Below are 22,173 nucleotides of genomic sequence, written 5' to 3' on the forward strand. Positions count from 1 at the left end.
TGCATCATGTGCATCTATGTAATGTATAAAACCTTGCAGAAGTGGGAAGACTGAAACCTATATAATGCTTTTCCATAGTTGTTAATAATGATCACCAAACCCTTATAAACAGCTGGTCACACCATTATCAGCTTACAGACAGGATGTGTGCCTTTTGATACATTGGTAGCAGAACAACAATATCACATTTTTTCCTTTTTTCATATGAAGCATTACATGTAGGAACTGGAAGTCAAAATGATAGATTTGAATCCACAATGGAAGGTCAGAAACTTGAAATTACACCTTAGAAGGCGTAGTAGGGTACAGAAGCAATCAAGAAAGCTAATAGGACTTTAGATTTTCTATCACAAGGTGTGGAGTACAAGTCAAGGGAGGTTATCCCTAACTTATATAATGCACTAGTGAGGCCTTACCTGAAGTACTGTGTTCAGGTTTGGCCTCCATATTACAAAAAAGACAAAGTCCAGAGAAGAGTGACTAGGCATGAAGAGGTGTGAGCTATGATGAAAGACTGAAGTTGAGCCTTTTAAGTTCAAGCATAAAGAGATTAAGAGGGGACCTGATTGAAGTTTAAAAGTATGACAGGAATTAGTAAATTAGATCCCAGTTGTCAATTCTGAAACAAAAAAAACTTGGACTCAATTGGAAACTTGTTAAAGACATATTTTACACAGATAACAGAAAGTTTTCCTTCATGCAAAGAACCATAGACACATGGAATAAATTACCAAGTAGTGTGGTAGAGAGTAGGGAGCGTCAAATCTCGATAGGATGTTATTTTAGACAAGCGAGGCGAATAGGATGGAAAGCTTGTTTGGCTGAATGACCTCTTCTACTCACAATTTTTATAATGTTCTACAATCATTAAAATTAAAGAACCGCTCATAGATGGTAGTATAGGCTTTCTTCTGCTTCCTGAAGTCTGTGTTAAAACCCATGTTGTGGACAGGGTCAACAGCTTTAAAATACGTGGAGTCATCATCAGTTTTGCACACCTCAGATATTTTCAAGAAGGCTTATTGATGTATTTTCTTTTTCAGATGTCTGGAGAAAGTCAAAACGTCTCTAGCTCTGCTTGTCAACCTCTACACGTAAACAGTAACTGACTGACATACTGCCCTGGTGTGGCACTTGTTCAGCTCAGGACCACATTTCACAGCAGAGGGTGGTGACATTGGCACAGAATATCACTTTAACACGGCTCTCTTTCATTCATGTACTTCCTGCAAGCTCTTAGGCAGCTGAATATTTTTACTTTACAATCAGGAAATTGAAATTAATCAAAAAACTATCCAATGTACTTACCGGAAAGTCAAATATGTTTTAAAACCAAGGACATGAAATGCAAATTGATGTACTAAAGAACTAAGCGAGAGTGTGGAAAATCAGAGAATTACAAGTAACGAAAGCCGAAATGTATTACAGTGCAGAAAGAATTCTTAACCAAGAAATCTTGAAAGTGCATAACCAAACTGAATGCTAAGATTATTTATGAGAATCCAGAAGGTGCACAACACTGACATTTATACTCATGCAGTATAAAACTTCCAATCATCCTGCACAGCAAAAGGCACAACAAAGATGGCAGCAGCCATAAGAAAAATAAAATTGTGGCAGAGGAAAACATAACTCATTTTTAATGCTTTTAAAAATATACATGAATAGAAGTAAATGTAACTACTGAATTCCTGTCAAGCTAAAACAAGATATTATAATGATTGACTATAAAAAAATTCTGCGGTGGGCTGGCACCCTGCCCAGGGTTTGTTTCCTGCCTTGCGGCCTGTGTTGGCTGGGATTGGCTCCAGCAGACCCCTGTGACATTGTAGTTAGGATATAGCGGGTTGGATAATGGATGGATGGATGTAAAAAAATGTAAAACAAAAGTCAGATCAGTCTTACTAAAGATGTCAGCCATCTTGCACAGTCATTTTTCTGCCTCTGCATAATACTCAGTATTTACATGTACAGAGCATCCGGAAAGTATTCACAGCGCATCACTTTTTCCACATTTTGTTATGTTACAGCCTTATTCCAAAATGGATTAAATTCATTTTTTTCATTTGTTCTACACACAACATCCCATAATGACAATGTGAAAAAAGTTTACTTGAGATTTTTGCAAATTTATTAAAAGTAAAATAACTGAGAAATCACATGTACATAAGTATTCACAGCATTTGCTCAATACTTTGTCGATGCACCTTTGGCAGCAATTACAGCCTCAAGTCTTTTTGAATATGATGCCACAAGCTTGGCACACCTATCTTTGGCCAGTTTTGCCCATTCCTCTTTGCAGCACCTCTCAAGCTCCATCAGGTTGGATGGGAAGTGTCGGTGCACAGCCATTTTAAGATCTCTCCAGAGATGTTCAATCGGATTCACGTCTGGGCTCTGGCTGGACCACTCAAGGACATTCACAGAAATGGTCCTGAAGCCACTCCTTTGATATCTTTGCTGTGTGCTTAGGGTTGTTTTCCTGCTGAAAGATGAACCATCGCACCAGTCTGAGGTCAAGAGCGCTCTGGAGCAGGTTTTCATCCAGGATGTCTGTGTACATTGCTGCAGTCATCTTTCCCTTTATCCTGACTAGTCTCCTAGTCCCTGCCGATGAAAAACATCCCCACAGTATGATGTTGCCACCACCATGCTTCACTGTAGGGATGGTATTGGCCTGGTGATGAGCGGTGCCTGGTTTCATCCAAACGTGATGCCTGGCATTCACACCAAAGAGTTCAATCTTTGTCTCATCAGACCAGAGAATTTTCTTTCTCATGGTCTGAGAGTCCTTCAGGTGCCTTTTGTCAAACTCCAGGTGGGCTACCATGTGCCTTTTACTAAGGAGTGGCTTCCGTCTGGCCACTCTACCATACAGGCCTGATTGGTGGATTGCTGCAGAGATGGTTGTCTTTCTGGAAGGTTCTCCTCTCTCCACAGAAGACCTCTGGAGCTCTGACAGAGTGACCATCGGGTTCTTGGTCACCTCCCTGACTAAGGCCCTTCTCCCCCAATCGCTCAGTTTAGATGGCCGGCCAGCTCTAGGAAGAGTCCTGGTGGTTTCAAACTTCTTCCACTTACGGATGATGGAGGTCACTGTGCTCATTGGGACCTTCAAAGCAGCAGAAATTTTTCTAGATATAAGATTAGATATATGCCTCGAGACAATCCTGTCTTGGAGGTCTACAGACAATTCCTTTGACTTCATGCTTGGTTTGTGCTCTGACATGAACTGTCAACTGTGGGACCTTATATAGACAGGTGTGTGCCTTTCCAAATCATGTCCAGGAAACTGAATTTACCACAGGTGGACTCCAATGAAGCTGCAGAAACATCTCAAGGATGATCAGGGGAAACAGGAGGCACCTGAGCTCAATTTCAAGCTTCACGGCAAAGGCTGTGAATACTTATGTACATTTGCTTTCTCAATTTTTTTATTTTTAATAAATTTGCAAAAACCTCAAGTAAACTTTTTTCACGTTGTCATTATGGGTTGTTGTGTGTAGAATTCTGAGGAAAAAAATGAATTTAATCCATTTTGGAATAAGGCTGTAACATAACAAAATGTGGAAAAAGTGATGAGCTTTGAATACTTTCTGGATGCTCTGTAAACATAATCATAATCATATTTACAAATGCCTATGCACTGATAACCTTTAAGAATATATAGAAACAAAAATTAGGCCATTAGGCACTTCAAAGTGCTTTACATGATAGGGATAAAATACAATAAAGAAATAAAATACAACTAAATGACAGTAAAATGTTAAAACAGTATGTAAAATGAAGAGAATAATATGGTGACACAGCAGCATTTCAGTTCAGCAATAGTGCAGCACAGTACATAATCAGTCAAATACACAGAAAAATAAGTGTTTTTTATTTTGATTTGAAAGTTTCTACTGTTGGGGCATCTCTAACATGTTTTGGCAGATAATCCCATTTTTGTGTTGCATAATAGCTAAAACCCATTTCCCCCTATTTCGATCTCAGCTGGTCGACTTGGTCTGTAAACGGTTAGCATCTCTGTGATGTATTCTGGGCCTAATCTGTTTAGAGACTTACATACTAAAACTGGTATCTTAAAATCATTCCTATTGCTGACTGGAAGCCAATGTAATGACCTTAGTACTGGAGTAACTTCTCTTTTCTTAATTTTGGCAAGCATTCTGGCAACAGTATTTGCAATTTCTTAATATTCATTTTGGACAGGCCTGAGAAAAGAGCATTGCAGTAAACTACTGTGCTGAAAATAAAGGCATGGATACGTTTCTCCAAGTCTGTTTTTGGCATCAGACCTCTGAAACTAGAAATGTTTTTATGCATTTGTAACATATCATTTATGATTTTCAAGCTGTATGACCTCTCTTCAGATTTACTTATAACTTTATGCTTTAATTATTTGATTAAATGGAAGATTACAGAATGTAGTATAATTGGTGAGATTTCCACATCGCAACAGTACACTATTGTTTTGATTTTGGGTGAGGAGTCTTTTTTGTGGAATTTACATATTTGCTTCATACTCATATGGGTTTGGTTTACTGAAATTTTTTGTAGCTTATACTTTCAAAACTCCCATTTATCCACCCATTTTTTGCTGCTAATCTGGGTCCAGGTCACAATGGCAGCAGTCTAAGCAGAGATGCCCAGGCATCCCTTTTCACTGCCATCTCTTCCAACTCCTCTGAGGGACACCAAAGCATTCCCAGTCCAGCTGAGAGATATAATCTGATGTCTCCTCCTGATTGGAAATGCCTAAAACACCACTGCAAGGGGGGTACCCAGGAAGCATCCTAATCAATCCTAACCACCTCAACCAGGTAATGTATGGGCACAATGGGCACAATGTTTCTGATGCCTATGTATGTTTCTGTTTTGCTATCAAAACTGGGGCCCCAGTGCACTACTTTACTCGGGGGCTTGTGATACTGGTAAGGCGGCCCTGACCCCAACTGGCACTTTTCGATGGGGAGGAGCAGAAGATGTATTGACGAGTCTTTATGCATATACGCGAGTCTGAGTTTTCATCAGAATAAACTGTTTCTAGGACTATTTCCTGCCTTGCACTCACTGCTGCCAAAATTGACTCCTACCTTCAATAAGCAGAAGTAAAGATTCTGTAAATAAGTGAACTGATTAGTTTATGAAATCTTCTTCAATATCATTAATGGAAAGGAAAGTCAATAAAATGCTCAATTCTATTATTTCAAATTAGCCTAAAGATAAAGTAATTAAGGTGTGAAATATTGAAGTTCAGGGTGGCATGGTGGTGCAGCAGTGCCAACCACTGCACCATCACATGCGGGCTCACTTACTGTGTGGAGTCTGCAGATTCTCCCCAAGCACATGCAGGTTTTTCTTTAAGCTCTAAATGGACTTATCAGAAGTGAGAGTGAACGTGTTATAATCCACTTTAGTCAGCCTGTCAGTCAGTTCTTCCCTCAGGCTAATTAGTGTTATGAAAGACTCAGAAAATGGATGCTTATTATATTTTAAATAGAAGCTAAACAAAGAATCAGTCCCTCAGCCTCCATTTAACAAAGCACAGTACTGGCACTGGATCAGTACCCTGGACAGCAGTCCATTGTGCACTACTCGAGTGTTCTTCTAGAACTGGATATTGTTTCTTTTTGTACACTGAGTAATTCTTTTGTCATACAATTTGCAACATAAGATAAAGTTTACTGTGAGAAAGCAATTTTACAAAGGTATATCACCTTAGGGACAAATATTTAGCGTACTGATACTCTACACCTAATTGTTTTCTAAAGTGGCCCAATGTGTATGAGTTGACCTTGAGATGGACTGGTGCCCCATTCAGGGCTGGTTCTTGCTTTGTACCTAATGTTGTTGGGACGTACAATTGACCACCTGTAAAAATGTGCAAAAAAGCAATTGTTTTTTCCGTCTTTTTCTGTCAGATTGTCCAAATGAAACAACACCCAGTGGAGCAATTTTGTTCAGATTTGGTAAACATTTGAATATTTTGGTAAACATATTCAGCATTTGAAATTGAAATTGAAATTTATCAGGAAAGTTGAACTATCTTAAATAGAGGCCATGGCCCATATATTTTGAAATTTGAAAACCTGCTATCTTAAAACAGAGAAATATTCTGTATGGATTCAATTACTGATTATCTGTGTTCATAAGCATCTCTTACAAATGCTTTGAAATCACTTCAATTTTTTTTGTCAGGTGTCTCTTGACTCACTGGTAAGAGAAAAGCCCCAAATATGATATATCATTCATATTGTCTTGATGTCAAGTTATGCAAAATATCAAGCTTTTCAACGTTCCTGGTCCATGTTTGACCACCTGGACCCACAGATTTCCTAATTTTAGGCCATTTTTGGACCATATCTTGTGCACAAAATTGCACCCTTATGATAAAGAGTAAACAAATATGTGACTTCATTAAAAATGATTAAAAGGACTTGAAGTTGTGTACGCCACATCACCCGACTCCAATGAGTATCCTAATGGGAAATGAGGGGTCAAGTTTACTTCTTGGTGACACGGTGGTGCAGTGGTAGCGCTGCTGCCTCGCAGTTAGGAGATCCGGGTTTGCTTCCCGGGTCCTCCCTGCGTGGAGTTTGCATGTTCTCCCCGTGTCTGCGTGGGTTTCCTCCGGGCGCTCAGGTTTCCTCCCACAGTCCAAAGACATGCAGGTTAGGTGGATTGGCGATCCTAAATTGTCCCTAGTGTGTGCTTGGTGTGTGGGTGTGTGTGCGCGCCCTGCGGTGGGCTGGCGCTCCACCTGGGGTTTGTTTCCTGCCTTGCACCCAGTGTTGGCTGGGATTGGCTCCAGCAGACCCCCATGACCCTGTAGTTAGGATATAGCAGGGTGGATAATGGATGGATGGAAGTTTACTTCTTTTCACAAAAATTTTCAACAAATGGGAATCAGTTAAACAGGCATTGGAGTGTTGTTTTATGCTGTTTTGAGGTTGCTGATCACGAATATGATAATATTTTAGATATTTAATTCTTTACTGTTGGTCCGAGCCCTCAAAGTGTCACTTCCAAAAGGTTAAAAAATAACAAATTCCAAACATAAGCATGGGGGGTGTCATTTTAGACTGATTTTTCAAGGTCAGTGATTTCAAATTGGGTGTCATTTTGAGTTTTGATCCTTTACAAGTGATCTAGCTCTATATGGACCTCTACTAGAGAGTGAAAAATGTCAAATTTCTATTATAATCAAGAACATTTAGACCTTAAACATTTCAATTGAAACACTTGTTTTCATATTTCAAATATATGATGCAGCTATTCTTGTTTATTATGCACTTTTACCTCAAGTGCAGTAAATCATTAAATTTCTTAAGAACACCCAGAATTAGGGTGGCTTACTGCAATTCATACTTTTTTATTCTTTCAAATTTACATTGAGAAAAGTTATTTTAACTAGTATATATTCCTCTTTGGCAAAAACATATCCCCAATATACGTCACTGAAACACCAGCAGAGTTGCATGCACAGCTGGTAACTTCCTTCCATGTCAGTTGCTGTCTGGATGGATTTTAAAGTTTGTTTAAACTCTACATCAAGTACTTCTTTTAAAATTTTTACCTTTAATAAATATGAGCAACAGTTAGCTGCAGACACTTCATGGCCCTAAACAAAACATAGTTTAGTCAATTCAATTTATGCATCACTTGGGCAGGGATCTGGTGTACGTGAAAGCCACCATATGTGTATTTCAACTTGTAAAATGATAGTTGAAAATGTAGTATGCCTATTAATATATGCACTTGTATTCTATCATCACTGTTATTTTTTAATATGACTAGTTGCTACAAAAAATATTTAATAAGCAAAAAAAGTGATATTTTATTCTTTGATGCAGCAACGAAAACAAAACTTTTAATGGTTTCAAAACAGCTAACCCCAAATTCACTGAATATTATGCCATGGTTACATTTTCTGACTTGATTAAAAATTAAATCCCCATTCAAGTCCAAACTTATGATGGGCAAGTCTCGAGTTATGTCTCAAGTTATGGCAAGCAATTCTTGAGTCAAAGTCTCAAGTTTAAACTTCAAGTCCCAAACAAGTTTAATTTTTCACCAATTTTAATGTATTTCTTATATCAAGAACGGTTTTACAACATCCATCCATCCATTATCCAGCCTGCTATATCCTAACTACAGGGAGCAGGAAACAAACTCCGGGCAGGGCGCCAGCCCACCGCAGGGCACACACACACCCACACACTAGGGACAATTTAGAATCGCCAATGCACTTAACCTGCATATCTTTGGACTGTGGGAGGAAACCAGAGCACCCAGAGGAAACCCACACAGACACATGCAAACTCCACGCAGGAAGGACCCGGGAAGTGAACTCGGGTCTCCTAACTGCGAGGCAGCTGCAATACCCATTGCGCCACCGTGCCACCCGGTTTTACAACATGTATTAGGTTTATTATTAGTTTTCAAATTATCAGTTCCATTCCACAAAGTTAAAATATCATACAAATACAAATGTAAAGCAATTTTGAAAGTGTGACTGAATGTAACAATAAAAAGCAGTGCAAACAAATTAGTAGAAAATATTATCACACCAGCCTATGATGTATTACATTTACAAAGTGCAAATTAGCTTATGAATGATTAGGGCAGTCTAGCAGAACAATGCAGTGTCCTTACAATAGCATGGAGTACATTGTTTGACCAAGAAAATCATCAACTTCAAGAGTACATTAAGTAAACTAATTATTTTATACATTTTAATAATAAAAACACTAAGCACAGGGTGCAAAGTTAATAGGAAGAACATTCTTAGACTACATGCACACTACTGCATTTTCACATCATTTATTTAAGCACTTTGCTCCAAACTGTAACAACTGAAAACACATACAGTATGATGTAATTGTCTTTCTACACTGGACATGCACACATCATACATGTCTAATAGTGGGCATACAATGTGCAATTTTGGCACAATTTTAAGCCTTGTTTGTAGTTGCTGACTAATTTTCTGAGATAGACTAAATTTAAGCTTCATATAGGCCGTCATTTTATGGGCAGTACGGGAGTGGTTGCAATGCCCAATTTCCCGTCAAAACTGGGCTATTGCGTGAATGGCAGAATTTCTGCCATGTCAGAAATTTCAGTCAGCTGTCATGTAATGGGAGCAGTGTCATGAGATGATTTTCTGTTGTTGCCATCAAAGTTCACAAAATTCATTGCACAGTGACTGCAGTGAGTGAGCATCGTACATATATAGTCTGAGCACCCACATCGTGGTATGAAAATCAAACTGAATGTACTTGTACAGTTTGAGCACCTATATGACTGTCCACTCTATTATGTAGTGTGAGTAGATGCCTTACCACAATTTCTAAAAATTGCAAAAAACTCAATTGAAATGCACTCAGATTAGCAACACAACAAGCGCTATGAAAAGCAACTCTTTTATGCCCGCTATGTTGGAATATGTTTTTCTTCTGTGAAGGGTAACTAGTCAGGGCATGAGATGTTGTAATAAGCAGGATACAATCAGGGAAGAGACCCATAATGAGCACAAATGAGCAATGTAACGTAATGTAATGTAAATAACGCAGTCCTCTCAGGACTACCCAAAAAAGACATAAATCGTTTGCAACTAGTGCAGAATGCAGCTGCTAGAATCCTAACAAGGAAAAGAAAATCCGAGCACGTTTCTCCAGTTTTGATGTCACTACACTGGTTACCTGTGTCATTCAGGATTGACTTTAAAATTCTGCTTATGGTTTATAAAGCCTTAAATAATCTCACCCCATCTTATATATCAGAATGTCTGACATCTTATACTCCAAATCGTAATCTCAGATCCTCAAATGAGTGTCTCCTTAGAATTCCGAGAGCAAAACTTAAAAGAAGTGGTGAGGCGGCCTTCTGCTGTTATGTACCTAAAATCTGGAATAGCCTGCCAATAGGAATTTGCCAGGCTAATACAGTGGAGCACTTCGAAAAACTGCTGAAAACACATTATTTTAACATGGCCTTCTCATAACTTCACTGTAATTTAATCCTGATACTCTGTATATTCAATTCATTATAATAACTATCCATGGTAGCTCTAAAATCTGTACTAACCCCTATTCTCTCTTCTGTTTCTTTTTCCGGTGTCCTTTTGGTGTTGGCTTTTGCCACCACCATCTACTCAAAGCACCATGATGTTCCAACAGTGAAGAATTAAAAGCTAGAAGTCTGCATGTCCATCATCATCAAGTCCTTCCATGAGAACCCTAATTAAAAAAGAGGACTATTTCATTTATGTTAGATAGAATGCCCAGAGGGGACTGGGCGGTCTCGTTGTCTGGAACCCCTGCAGATTTTATTTTTTTGTTTTTTCTGTCCACCCTGGCCATTGGACCTTACTCTTTTTTTATGTTAACTAATATTGTCTTATTTTAATTTCTTATGTTGTTATATTTTTTTAATTTTTTTTTTATTTACTGTTCTTCATTATGTAAAGCACTTTGAGCACTTTTTTGTATGAAAATGTGCTATACAAATAAATGTTATTATTATTACTATTATAATGGGCTGTGTGTGTTTTCAGAAAGCTTCATTTTTGCCTGTTCACACTGAAATGCGGAGTGTTTTAATAAGTCTGGAGTTGGCCGGCAATCATTTAGGTGTGTCATATTAAAGGGAGTGACTCTTATTCTCTCAGTTATTCTATGTTTTATAATTGTAATTAATTAATCTTTCCAGAGACCTGTTTTTACTTTGACATTAAAGAGTCTTTTGCTCGCTCTTGATCAGTGTCAAAAAAGCCAAATTAAATCCACTGCAATTCAATGTTGTATAACAATACAATGTGAAAACTTCCAAGGAGTGAATCATTTTATGTGAACCGTACGTTACACAATTCTCCCAGTGACCCTCTCATTGACTACTAGCAAACTTAGAGTTGCCTGGCCCTTATACAGTAACTAACAGCTAAAAGCTGACCCAATGACTTGTTCCTATGATGACCTTGGAAAAATGCCACCAATGCCATTTAGGATTCAGAAGTGGACATTGAAACACACGCCTCTTCTGTCCTAGATTACGTCAATACAAGCATTAATGAAATCATAGCGAACAAACAGATTAAGACCTTCTGGAACCAAAAGCCTTGAATGAATAGAGAGGTTAGGCTTCTGCTGGAAGCTTGCGATGCCACTTTCACATCTGGTGACACTGAGAGCTAGAGCACATCCAGGGCCAACCTGAAAAAGGGCATCAGGAGAGCCAAACAGAAATACAAGCAACAAACTAAGGGTTGTCTCCAATCCCAGACAATTGTGGCAAGGCATCCAGACCATCACAGAATACGGGAAGGTGAATACAACCTCTACAACCAGTAATGTCTCCCTTCCGGATGAGCTAAACAACTTTTATGCTCTTTTTGATCGGGACAATAAAACACTTGCAACCAAAACTGCCCCTCCAGGTGACCAGCCCCTCAGACTTACCACTTCTGCTGTACAATCTTCACTGAGCAAATTGAATGCTCGCAGGGCTGCTGGTCCCAATGTCATACTTGGGCATGTGGTCAAATCCTTCGCTGGGCAACAGTCTGAGGGCTTCATTAATAGCTTCAATCTGTCTTTGGCCCAGGCTATCATCCCTGAGTGCCCTAAGTCCACAACAATTGTACCGGTGCCTAAATGATCCTCTCCAGGGAGCCTGAATAACTACTACCCTGTTATACTCACCCCCATCATCACCAGGTGCTTGAGAGACTGGTTCTGGCCAACCTCAAATCCAGTCTACCACCCACACTAGATCCCTACCAGTTTGCCTATCATTCCAATAGGTTAATGGAGGATGCCTTATCCTCAGCTCTTCACTCTGCCCTGACACACCTAAATAACAACAACTACTTCAGGATGTTATTTCTTGATTTTAGCTCTGCATGTAACACCATCATCCCCTCCAATCTGGTAAATAAACTTAGCAACCTCAGCATCAGCACATCTCTTTGTAATTGGTCACTGGACTTTCTAACCAACAGACCCCAGTGTGTCAGGTTAAACAACCACACTTCCTCTACCCTCATTTTGAATTCTGGTGTTCCACAGGGCTGTGTGCTCAGCCCATTCATCTACTCTATCTTCACCCATGACCATATCCATTCATATGGCTCCAACTCCATCATAAAGTTTGCAGATGACACTACGGTAAAAGGACTGATCAATGACAATGACAAGTCAGCCTACAGAGAGGAGTCTGAGCACCTAGCAACATGGTGTGCTGACAACAACCTCTCCATCAACACCAAGAAGACCAAGGAGCTCATTCTGGATTACCAGAAAACTAAAGGCAGCAGACACAATCCCATCCATATTAACGGGGCTGATGTGGAGTGTGTTTCCAGTATCAAATTCCAGGGCGTCCACATCTCTGAGGACCTTTCTTGGACAATAAACACTTCCAGCCTAGTTAGAAAAGTGCAACAGCAACTTTACTTTCTGCAGAGGCTAAACAAAGCCTGCCTGTCTCCTCAGATTCTGTTGAACTTTTACTGCTGCACCGTCAAAGAGCATATTGACAAACTGCATTACGGTGTGGTATGGCAACTGCTCCATAGATGACAGGAAGACCCTGCAACGGGTGGTGAAAATGGCCCAGCACATTATCGGCATTCCGCTGCTGACTATTGCTGATGTGTAGCATACACAGTATCTGCGACGGGCTTGCAGCATCATCAAGGATGCTTCTCACCCCAACCATGGACTGTTTACCCTTATTTGTGTGGTGGTACAGGAGCCTTCAGTCCCACACCAGCAGGCTCAGGAACAGTTTCTTTCATAACATGATCACCATTTTGAATTCTCAGTTCTTTACACTCAACAGCTGAACTCTCCAAATATCAATAACCTGTGACTGTTTATATTTTCCTCTATGTATATTTTCCCCTATTTACATATTATCTATTCTGTGCATAAAAATATTTAATATAAATATATTTATTCATATCATGTACCTGTACTTACTTATCAGTATTGATATCTATACAGTATACTCTCCCTTGTATATACCACTACCAGTAAATTCAAATATCATATAGATAGATATTATAATTTGTATGCTGTCTCATTGCACCCACTGTCTATTGCACCTTACTCTATTCCTTGCACTTTCTGGATAGATGCTAAGCTACATTTCATTGTACCTGTACAATAACAATAACGTTGAATCTCATCTAATTTAATCTAATCTAATGTGGCCTCAGTGTTTCTTATTACTAATTAAGGTAGTAATAGTCTTAGAGACAGATTTTATGCTTTCTTTTTATCTATTTGAGAAATTGGAAACATTCAGGACAGGTTAACTAGCACTTAAAGTCTCCTAATTCTATCTCTTGATTTCTGGCACAAGAAGAATTGCACTTATATGGAGGGAATGACACCAACACAGAACATTTGTTTATCCTTTACCCTTTCCACTTACTGTAGGTTTGTTTTTTTGGACCTGAAACGAGTTGCCATGGTGTCATGTTATTGTCTTTTTTTTTTATTTATTTGTTTGTTTGTTTGTTTAAATAAAGTTGGTCTTCTCAGTTTGAATGACGTTGACATGCTGTCACTCTACAATTCTTTTCTTGAACAGCCACACAGTCTCTGGCACAAAATAGACATAAACTAAAATATTAATTAAAAAATCAACAAATAAATAGTGGGAATTGTTAAAGTTAAAATGACTGTCTTTTCACAATTACTTAATTAAAGCTTATCTATGACTTACCTCTAGCTCATTAATGCTAATTACTACATAAATCAAACTCACTATTCTGAGTAGACTAAAATGTTGAATGAAGTTTTGTTACATATCCATCCAAAATTCTTATCCTACACTTTTTGCACATTGCAATTTGTTTTCTGTTAACCATTTTATAATTGCATAATCTGTAGGAGCAGGTTTCCAGCACTTTCTCTCTGCTTTCATTTAAATACTGGCATGCAAAGGTGTTTGGGATAGATCTTGACTCTTCTTGAGTCATAAGGCGGGAGTCGAAGTCCAAGTGGACGTCACTGCTGTTGAAGTTACTAGTCTTTTTTGATTTTGTTGAGTCGAGTCTGAAGTTATCAAATATGTGACTGGAGTCCAAGTCATGTGGCTTGAGTCCACATCTCTGCTTCATTCACCCCCTCCCACTGCAATAGCTAATGTTCAGATTTGTAGAGTTTGGGAAACTTCTGATCTTGTGTTTGATCGTACTTATTTGTCAATAACTACAAAAACTAGAAAGGAGATCTGTAAAACCAAATTTGACAATACTTTCTGTGACAAAAAATTGTTTTGTTCACTAGCAAAGAAGCCATTTGCATGACAAGCTGCACTTTGAGCCTGTGACAGATGCTAGGAATTCATAAGGAACAGTAACAAAAATTGAGCATCGAAAATATTAAATCAGGGTCATTCATGTCAGAATACATAATAAAAGTGGCTAATAGTTGCCATGTTACCCAATTTTATACAAAGCGGAATGATTTCCAGTATGCCACCCAACAATGACTGGAAAATTTCAGAGGGGGAGTCGGTGTCCTGTGAAAGGTAGGGAGTATATGTCAGTTGGCAACCTATAATGCAAATACTGTATGCTCACCTGAAGACAGGTATAGGAACATGCTGTAGCTGGTCAGGGATGGTTGCTGATATTATGAAAATAAAGCCAAAAGATGATAACTGTGTGTAGCTCGTAATTGTTGTAACTGAAAATGGCCCTGGCAGGCCTGCTACAAAAGGCCATATAATTGATGACAGGATTTCCTTGACATATTTTTTGGAAGCCATACTGTCTGTACAAGGTGACATCTATTATATTTGATAGCACTCCATGCCATGACACCTGCTCTTCAGGCTGCATGTCATTTTAACAATATTGTAAAGATTGCAACATTGTATGCCTCAGATCCTTATGCAAATTAAGATGACCATTCACTCTAAGGGAAAACTGTGACTTTTTACAGACAATAATCAAATGATAACCTAAGGTAGCTCATGCCACTCACTTCAATGGCAGATTGTAGTGGCAAGTGTTTAATGGCTGCCATGGCAATGAGTATCATGATTTGAGCTCCACTCCTAAGAGTTGTAGTTTCATGGTGCAAGGTGTTGCCTGGTGAACAATGGAGGGCAACATACATCTACAGATGGTGAAAACTTTTCACGTAGGCACTGCAAAGATCTTTCACAGGCTCCAACAGATCCCCTATGGTGTACCTCAGATCCTTGACATATGAAAGGTCACTGTGACATTCACAAAGACATGAGGCTAACTGCCTGGCCTCACAAATGCCCATGCTATGTGCCTATCAGTCTCATTCAGCTCTTTAAGAGATTCACCAACATGTTATTGAGGAATTCTGAGTGCGTTGTAGCAGCAGCTCAAGTATCTAAAGGTCACATGATTTCATGGATCTACTTCATAAAGCAGCAGCAAATGTAATCTTTCACCTTCCAAGACCAGCTGATCATATGGGAAGATAGCTGGAAATGTTGTGTACTGCACTCTTAAAAATAAAGGTGCCAGAGTAGTTCTTCAGGACAATGTCGTAGGGAAACCGTTTTTATCTCCCAAAAGACCCATCCACATGAAGGTTCCCGAAAGAAATAACCATGAACAGATGGTAACAGATCTGTGAAATGCCACCAGGTTTCTGATTTTATAAAGACTCTTGCTACATACAATAACACAGCCTAAGTCCAGGCTTTCTAATCTGTTACTGTCCTCCTAGGTAGCCTACCATACAGTAAAGATTTCAGGTTTCTTTTACATATTAGGAAGTTTTTCAAACCAAAAAGAAACAACTTAATATGCAAAGAATCTGTCCCAGAAGTAAATGGTGCTTTGCCAAGTAAATTATCTACAAGGAACCATACAACTCATCATAGAACTATAAAGAACCATTATTTTTAAGAGTGTGGCCAGACAGTTGTTTCTGATGGCATCAGTCTGAGGGTGTTTAAGACATGGACCTTTAAGATCTATTCACCCATTTTCTGAACAGGTAAAAGGGGGCAAAACTGCAGAAGATATCCTGTATATGTTGTAATTGCCACAATTTATCAATTTTTCTTGACTTTACAAATTTTTGCCATTGGTTTTTGTGCCATTTTCTACAAATTTGATTATGAAGAGTTTAAATGTTTAATTATTTTGATTATGACTTAACGTCTCGGAGCAATAAAAGTTTACCATTATTTATTTTGAAATTTCTGTGACACCATTTTGTTTGGTTACGGATATGACAGCACGTCATTAGACAACAGATTATGGAAGTCGTGTAGTCAGGGTGATGGTTTATAAGCCGGCAATGCAGTGCATTTATCATCCTTGTATGACTAATTCTAATTATGTTTTCAAGTGTTTCAGATTTCAGATATCAGTTTTGACTGGGACTTTTTGTTTGCATTATTGTTTATGACATCTGTAAGGTTTAACTCTCTGATTTTGACTACGCTTTTTTTCTCGACTCACTTGCATCTTTTGATTATTTTGTCCTAGAGGCCTGCCATTTTCTACTTCTTGGCAGAACAGTGTAGTCCTACTGCCTAAAAATGGTTGTTCACCTACAGATCAGCAGATCTCCCATTACACATCATGAAGAACTTTGAGAGACTGGTCCTGCAACAACTGTAGCCCCAGGTTGCAGACCACCAGGATTGTCTCTAGCAGTAGTTGACAGTATGACATGCATTTTCCACAGAGCTTACTCTCTTCTGCTTGGACAAAGCTGGTACTGTGCTTAGGATTCTATTCTTTGATTTATTAAATGCCTTTAACACTATCCAGGCTCTCTAGCCATGGAGTACATTTAAGGCAGTGTAGGCAGATGGCCCCACAATGTGTTAGGTAATCAACTATGTTTGACATCTACAGAAGTTCTCAAATGACTCCTCCGCTTCAGGCTATGAACAGGGTAGATGAGGAAAAGTATGGAGAACTGATGGAGGATTTTATGATGTAGTGCAGGGATAACTGCCAGCTACTGAACATTGAAAGATTAAGGAGCTAGTGCCCTGGCATGCACTGGAGGTCTGTAGATCAGTCATCATATTAGGAAAAAGAGTGGACATGATAAAGACTTACAAATACGTGTGGGTCCATGAGAATGGCGGGCTGAATTGTACACCTCCTCTACTAAAAGGGCCAGAGTAGATCCTTCTTTTTGAATGGACTTAGTCTGATAATGTGTGTGCCGTGCTGCTGGGCATGCTCTACCAATCCATTATTACTCGTGCCTTGTTCTATTCAAAGATTTTTCTGTTGGAGTAACACCAGCTCAGAGAATGCCAAATGTCTAAATAAACAAATCAGAAAGGCCGGCTGCATTACAGGACCGATCCTTGACTCACTGGAGACAGTGGCAGAAAATAGGATGACGGTAATGTAGAGGCCATCATGACTAATGCTACCCATCCTTTCCATGACGTGCTGTCCTGGTAGACCTTTAGTCACTGGCTCATTCCACTATGGCTCCACTTTGTTACCTGCAGCTATTAGGTTATATAATGCCACCTTCCATTGTGGCCCTCTTCATCTTTGCCAGTTATAACAGGTGCTGTCATAGAAGTAATGTTTAGAAACAGCATACATTTAATTTATGCTGCACATATTGTGTATACAATAATGGCTCATGTAATTATGTATTAGGCTTTTTTTTTGTCATTTATCTGCTTGGCTTTGTCTGATTAGTTTGTTGATATTCACCTAAACTAAAAGTGAATTCTCCTTTCATCACAGAGTGTAAATTTTTAAAAAATCAAATAATGAAAGTTAATTTAAAAGGTTATAACAAAAAATATTATTTCATATGGCTTCAGTAAATTTAACAGGGATCTGTTTAACGTCTTGCCCATCCTTCACAAAAGCAATTAAAAAAATATTTGGTTCCAAAAGCAAAGTTTTCTCCATTTAAAAATGTTGCAAACGTATCTGCCTGAAAACAGCTACAAGCATGATGCAAGAAAATCCACTGGGTGTTGCAGAAACTCCGAGTGCTAATGGAAAAGCTGCCTCTGGGCTCTTGAGTCATGCAAGGAGAAGCTACACGACTATTGTTATTATCACTTTTAAAATAAACTTTACATTTTATTTAGTATTTATGTATTTCTGTTATATTAAGGAAAGAAAGTTAAAGGTTATTTCCATACTGAAAAGGAAAGAAGATGAAAGACACAATGTTTCAGCTGTATAACGTTCATCAGGTGTGTAACTGAAAAGGAAAGAGCAGATAAAATATAGAGGAGGAGAAGAAGAGAACAAAGCCAGATCAGATGAAAGAGAAAAGGTGAGAGTAGGTGAGAAAAGGCTGCCATTAGCTAAGTTTAAGGGAGAGATTAAAAAGTTAGTCAGCCATTAAGACCCAAAGAAATATACAATCCCAGGCTGAGAGTGAGGTTAGCTTCCTCTGTTTTAATTTGTAAAGTGTCTTTGAAGCCCTGTGGAAGAACGCAAACAGAAAGATTAGTGTGGCCATCATCAGGGGATGTGAAGTGTTCTACAGTCGGCTTTGGAAGGTCTTTTAACTGCTTGAATGTGCTCATTGATGCGGTCTGCTAGCCGTCTCTCTGTTTCAACTGTGTGAATGGCTGGACACTCCCTTAAAGAAATGCAGTAAGTAAGAATTTTAGACTGGTAAGATGTCCTCTTTTTAATATTGAATATACCAGAAGGAACAGTTACAAGGGTTATTGTTGGTGACATATTTTTATTTATAAGTGACACAGCAGCTCCTGTTCCAACTCAAAGCGCCTGGTGATGAATGCAGATCACCCCTGTGAAGAGAGCTACATGAGATGTTTGCAGATGTTAGGTGGATGATAGAAGGAGATTTCTGTTCTGTTAATGAAGCACTGAGGATGAGGAGTTTCTTCATTGATAGAGGAATACCCGTCTGATATCATAGATAGGGCCCTTAATCAAACCAGGAGCAGACCTCATAACAAAGAGGAACACCAATAATGTAAGCTGCCTTCTGCTGGTCCTCCCATTCCACCCTAACACTGTATCTTTCCCACTGGTCATCAAACAAAATTTCCAAATTTTGCAGATTGATCTTTCCATCGGAGCCTTTTTTCCTAACAGTCCATTGATCTCCTTCCATCAACCGCCTAACCCTACACAAACTTCTTTTTTACAACTCACTTCACAGAGGAGAGGCACATTCCACCAGGCACTTTGAGCTGTAACAGGAGCCGCTGTATCACTTGCAAATATGTCATCAACAACACCCTTGTATCTGGTTCCTCTCGTAAATTCAATATTAAACAATAGGGCTTTCACCAATCTAAAATATTACTTACTGCATTTCTTGTAGGAAGCATCGAGCCATCTACATAGCTGAAACAGGTAAATAGCTAGCAGGCCATTTCAGGGAGCATGTTTGAGCCATTAAAATCAAAAAAACTTACAAAGATTATTTTATAACACTTCACATCCCTTGATTATGGCCATGCTGATTTCTCTGTGTTCTTTCACAGGGTTTCAAAAACACTTTTCAAAGAAATTTTCTTTAATGGCAGCTTTTACTCTTCAACTCTAACCTTTTCTCCTTTATCTGGCCTGGCCTTGCTCCCTCTATTTTCCCTCCTTTACACATTGAAACATTGTGTCTTTAACCTTCTTTCCTTTTCAGTGTGGAAGTAACCTTCTCCCTTTATTACCTTTGCAGATGCACACTGATGCTGCCCTGCAGTAACTGCATAAATATTTTTCTGTCACTACACAAAGAAAATATTTTTTCTTTATTAAAACATGCAACCCACTTTTATCTTTTTTTCCCAATCAACACACGACTTCAGCATGTGAAGTGACTGTTTTACAGGAACTATATAATCACACTGCTACCTACTTGCACATATTTACTTTTTATATATTATTATTCTGAAAACAGAAATTCAAATGGCTGAGCTGTACTGATCATTGACAACCTCATTCCAAAAACTGAATATCTATCTATCTATCTATCTATCTATCTATCTATCTATCTATCTATCTATCTATCTATCTATCTATCTATCTATCTATCTATCTATCTATCTATCTATCTATCTATCTATCTATCTATCTGTTCACAGGCAAAGCAGATTTCATTTTTAGAGCTGTATACAGTATATAGAGTGCCTGGTTTAACCACATTAGAGCTGATATTCAGTGAAGCAGAACAGAATAATCCAACACCTCTGCTTCTTGACACCTCTGCGCTGGTTGCTCATACAACGTCAATTTAATTAATCGCGCGCACCCACTGAACTCGCTTGTTTACTCTGAACCAGATGTCCTCTTCGTGTCTCTCAAAACCCCGGCATTGTTTTTCACGATTCCCCCGGGAATTAGCAGCCTACAGAGTTGGTTTTCTTCAGTTCAGCATTATAAGTCCCGGAAGGATGGACACAATAACTCCAGGGGGAACTCAAACGAAAAACAGTTGTCATAACGATTTTAAAGTTGTTGATTTTCTATTTTTTATCTATAGCAAGATATATGTATGTTCTGCTAGAACAATTTCAGATTGTACAATAGTCTTGTTTTTAACCTATTGACACAAAATGACTATAAAATTCTAGAGGTTATGTAATTAAGCAGAAAGTGTGGCGTACTGGTTAAGGCTTTGGGTCTCAAATCCTCCTACTGACCTGTCTGCGCTCCAACTGGAAAAACTAAAGAAATTGAACTGATAGTATCTCGCAAATGCGTGTGTCAAGTCGCTACGGATAAATGCGTCGGCTAAGTAGTAATTACTTATGCACATTCAAATATTTAGGGGAAAAGAACACATCAATTGGCAAAAGCGTACTAGTCATATGCAATTGTTACAAGAACGAGCAGAATGCGATGTCAGAAACTGATGAAACGGGAGCACTATGCGGATTAAATAAAATGAGCACAATATTATATACGCTGCTTACTTTAAAAAAAAATCAGGAAATGAATCAAACTAGTCTGAAGCATTTCTGCATGTATTATGAAATGCGTTTAGATTTCATTAAATCGAAATATGGCTGTAGACTCTGCCTAGGTAACAAGTGTGGATATTTTAGCGGTTTGTTTCGTTTGCATCTATCCACCTGTCTATCATAAGAAGAAGAACGAGTAAAATTAGAGCAAAAATATACATTCATTTTGCACAAGATTATTGCGGATGATTTTAAGTATTTCATTGATTAAACTGTCAAGCTTTAGGCAGCTATTTTGAATTCAGTTATATTCAGCGCCTCAGTGATTAAAACAGCCCCTTTGTTTAACCTGATATTAATGTGTTTATTATTTCAAGCAAGCAATTTAATTACAAACATATTTTGAAATCAATGTGTAGTTGCACCTAAATCCGTATCGGTTAGAAAAACATTTTATTTAACACAAAGACTGTCAATAATGCACGGCTCTTTCAATGCACAAAAAGCAGACAATGGGGTTTTCTACTTATTATTATTTCTTTCATTTTTTGTTCACGAGTTCAAACATTTCTAAAAATAAGGCATTCCATGCCATACCATAGATAGATAGATAGATAGATAGATAGATAGATAGATAGATAGATCCTGAGTAAACTTTCTCTTTCTTTCTTTCTTTCTTTCTTTCTTTCTTTCTTTCTTTCTTTCTTTCTTTCTTTAACTAAAACATACCCAACAATTGCGTCAAAATATCACAATATCAAGAGGATTTGCTCAATCCTTACCTGCTTTTAAAAACTTCCTGCAGCATTAAAAGCGGTTAAGAGACAAGACTGCACGAGAGCCTCAAACTGAGTCTCCGCTGCTCACTCAGCCAATTAGAAGCCAGCGAGGTTTCCGCGGGAGGAGGGGTCAGGTGGCTGTTTTCCTCCAGAAGTGCGCAGGTGCCGGCTGAAATCTGTGTAAAGCAGAAAGTTACATTACTAAAAAAGTTCATCTAACCGTTTAATGTGCTTGAAAGGTTGCTGAGGAATTGATCCAGTATTAATGAACATTCAGAAGTGTGAAAGACGAGTAGACGGTAGATGCTGAAAACAAATGGCAATCCCCCGTCCTCCCCCTCTCTACCTCCCTCCCTCTCTCTCTCTCTCTTTCTCTATTGTGCCCTTTAATTAAGTACCGGTTTACCACCACCTATGGTTAAATCAAGAAAGGTGGCAATGTTTTTTAGATTTAACTAGACACGCAGCAACAGTAAGAAAACTAATGCAAATACTTATT

General features: G+C 38.6%; 1 protein-coding gene across 2 annotated transcripts in view; it reads right to left on the reverse strand.

Annotated features, from left to right (window-relative positions):
- The window catches only part of LOC114665246 (mucin-5AC), a 47,317-nt gene extending 25,448 nt beyond the window's left edge, over nucleotides 1–21,869 (reverse strand). Inside the window, exon 1 of one of the 2 annotated variants that reach the window (XM_028819697.2) lies at nucleotides 21,678–21,869. The gene's annotated coding sequence lies outside the window, so the exon portion shown is untranslated. Of the gene's footprint in view, nucleotides 1–5,797; nucleotides 5,875–21,677 lie in introns of those variants that run through there. The other variant, XM_051919103.1, reaches the window with a different exon arrangement.
- Nucleotides 21,870–22,173: the final 304 nt, after the last annotated feature.

This window comes from Erpetoichthys calabaricus, chromosome 14 (genome assembly GCF_900747795.2).
Source record: "Erpetoichthys calabaricus chromosome 14, fErpCal1.3, whole genome shotgun sequence".
NCBI lineage: Eukaryota > Metazoa > Chordata > Cladistia > Polypteriformes > Polypteridae > Erpetoichthys > Erpetoichthys calabaricus.